The sequence below is a fragment of the Mytilus californianus genome, unplaced genomic scaffold, assembly GCF_021869535.1.
Source record: "Mytilus californianus isolate M0D057914Y unplaced genomic scaffold, xbMytCali1.0.p SCAF_12, whole genome shotgun sequence".
Classification (NCBI taxonomy): domain Eukaryota; kingdom Metazoa; phylum Mollusca; class Bivalvia; order Mytilida; family Mytilidae; genus Mytilus; species Mytilus californianus.
In genome coordinates this window covers 3,126,972-3,130,406 of record NW_026262604.1, presented here as the reverse complement: position 1 = coordinate 3,130,406, position 3,435 = coordinate 3,126,972, and the positions used below count along the sequence as shown (strand labels likewise).

At 30.3% G+C, this 3,435-nt stretch overlaps 1 long non-coding RNA gene across 1 annotated transcript; it reads left to right on the top strand.

Annotated features, from left to right (window-relative positions):
- The first annotated feature begins 273 nt into the window (after positions 1 to 273).
- Positions 274 to 3,001, top strand: LOC127721221 (uncharacterized). The gene is made up of 3 exons (XR_007991080.1): positions 274 to 547; positions 1,907 to 1,961; positions 2,934 to 3,001. It is a non-coding gene; the product is annotated as an uncharacterized LOC127721221 (long non-coding RNA).
- Positions 3,002 to 3,435: the final 434 nt, after the last annotated feature.

Sequence of the window (3,435 nt, the reverse complement as noted above, 5' to 3'; positions counted from 1 at the left end):
TACACTATTTTTTTTTATCTAATGCCATCAATCATCTTATATTTTTTGCATTTAGTCACAGAGTGTTTTTGCCAAATTTAACAGACCTTTATTGACTTATGTTTTTTTTAAACTTCAAAATGTATTTGTCATTTTAACAGATTTTAGTTGTACTCATCGATTATTCTAATGTAGATGAAAACCACGTGTATTAATATGTATTCATTTTGATCAGCGTCTAATAAGTTTTTTTTATTAGGTTATAAATACGTCTTTCAACCAAATCCAAATCGAGCTAATTGTAGTCCGTCACGATATCAACCTTTTAATTTGAACACAACTGGTTACAGTGAGTGTGCCTATCGCAAATCACTTTGTGAAAGCGAAGGTCAGACAACGTTTGAAAATGGCCCCACAAGTTCCGACAGGACATGTACTTGTCGAGCCGGAGAAGGATATAAGTTTGTTAAGGAACCAAGAAACGGATGTTACTGCAGTCCGACAAATGAAGATTGTTCCTGCTATAAGAGCATTGATCTAAGTAGCAACAACTCAATTGGATGGGAAGGTAAAATAAAGTCTATTGTTTCTTGACTAGAATGTTCTTTTCTCTATTATGAACAATGAAAAGCATGAGATTATGATCATTTTAAAATTCTCAAGACATCTAGGTTTTTTTTCAGTGCTTTGACATGTATTTTGTTTACTAAAATGGAATTAAGTTTAGATATGACAGACGTTGAGCCAATTTTAAGAAATGTTTTTTACAATGTAACTAAACTTTTATCTTGAGTGTAGAATTATAAGGCGAAAAAAAAATTCGAACAGATTCGGAATCGGGTAATACATTATACATTTATCAGTACACTACTCAAATGGATCTAGTGTAAAATGTTATTTACAAAATTAAAGAAGAATGACCTTATGCAATGCCAAAATAGGTATCGACATCTTGTAGGACCAGGAATATACATATCTGTATTACAATAATGTTTATACCGATCTATACAATATTGCAAGGTTTCATCACAGTGTTGAATTTGTAACCTTTTCAAATACGTTTAATTAAAGGATCGATAAGTTTACCAGGATCGCACCTAAATTTACGATTTCGGTGAACAACATCTCCATAAACATGATTAACCCTGTTTGAGCCTGTATTTCAGTTGTCGTCGGGCGCTGTCAGCAATATGTGTATTTCTTTATTGTTTTATCATAAATCACATCGTTGTTTTTGGCGTTAACTTTCCTTATTGATGTATGGTGTTGATAATTATTTTAGACGTTGGTATATACATATTTGCTTGGTGCATTGCAACAGTTTATATATGCTTAACACAAATGTTGTGTTAATGAAAATAATTGGCGACATCATAGGACTGGTATAAACAAGACTTTATATTAAACTATTAACAATTCAATGCGTAAAAATTTAAAGATATATACATTTTTGTTTCCAAAAGTATGATGGCTGATGATTCTTTCCTAAACAAAAGAATTACTGTAAGGAAAAAGAATGAAATTAACGTAACGCGGGTAATAATCGTTGGTTTCCAATTTTTGCTTGTTCAGGCGAATGAATTTAAAATCGCCAATAAAAATTTCGTCAAATTTATACACCTGATGGGTACTTGATATTGCTTATAAGAATGTCGGAAAAGTTGCTTTATTGAATGGCCGGAAAGTTTTTGAAAGGTAACTATCTCAATGCCACAAGACATACAGGTAGTATGAAAATGGACGTCGTGATGTTTGCTTATAATTGAGTGTCTGCTTTATTTGAATTAAGCCTTAGTTGATCCAATACTTATTAGTATTAAGATGGAATACAGTTGCGTATAGAATATTTTCTTTAAAACATCATTTGTTAAGACATCAAATGGCCTGTTATAACTCAAAATGTAATAATCTATACTTGGTATCTCAGATTTTGAATGCCGTAACAGAAAAGATATGACACAGAGACGTTTGAATCGAGATAAGTAAGTAATTTCCTGTTCAATTATTATATATTATTATTGCTTTTTTTGTAATATTGTCATAACAAGTATATATAATTTTATCTATTTTCATTCACATGTTGTACTCCTATGCACTGAAGAAACGCTTACATAAATATGTGTCGTCCTATACAAACATAAAATGTATACACATTCTCATATGTATACTGGAGGAATAACAATAATGTTGTTAAAGAGTTGCCACCGTCAATTGGCGATTAAACGGTCGCAAATGCAATTTCACATATTGTTAATTGTAGCAATTCAAAATGAGGGTTAAAGACATACCAATTATGAGCTTTATGGTAAATTTCAGCCAATTTTAAAAGTTGTTACATAAAGATTGTATCAGAATTATAAATGTATGAAATCGATTTCAGCTACTTGAAAGTGAAAAATCAATTTGAAAATTCAGTGGATTGATAGGCTTCAAACAAAGACAGAATTGTGAACTTAATGTTACTTTAAATTTATGTAGTAGAATAATAATCAATACATTTCAGTACAACCCAATGGTTGGCAAGAGTTGAGTTACATTTTCTTATTTGCGTCAAGCAGAATATCCCTAGCTGTAAGGTCTATCAGGTTGAATGGTTACATAGATACTCGGTGGATCAATTCGTTTGACTGAACTTACAAAATGCATTTATTATATCTTTTTTGTTGAACAAACAACTAATGAGATTGAATGTCCTATTGGTATCTTTCACCTCTTTTATGCACGTTCATTTAAACACTCATTGAAGAAACAAGAAAAATTACACAAGTAGGCAAAAAGCGGATCATTTCCAAAAGACTAATAAGCATTACTTGAATCTAATTATGTGAATGTTTAAAGCAACACCAAAGCATGTTGCAGTTTACTGGCAACCATACATTTAAAAAATAATGTACTTATATATGATTTGATCCCTACAGGATAATAAATCTATTAATTTAATTCTGTATTAATAGGATCAAGACATCAAAGGAATTTAACAGCTTTCCATTCAACAATTATAAATATAACATAGCGCGTACTCCTACAAGTAAGTAAAAAGGATGAAACACTATATATTGAATTGGAACATTTTTTCAGACATAAAACCATATTTTCGGCAATACAAAATGTGTTTTATTGTGTATTTCAAGTGTATAGGTCATTGTTATTTCTAATGAGAGCCAAAAACATCTTCCGTTAGATATCATAAATGAAAAATATTCCCATCTTAAATTACCTTTACATAAACATATATATTTAACATGCATAGCAATTGATACATTTATTTTTATGGTAATAGTATTAATCGTTGCAAATTTTGGATTTTAATGATTAATGATTATGAGAGGCTAATTGCTATATAGGAGATACCAAAACATATTATATTACATTAAGTTTCAAAGGTTGTGTGATCCGTTGCAAATTCAAAGCAATGTTTGAATCTTCCATTATTTTGGATTGTACATGTCCATATAG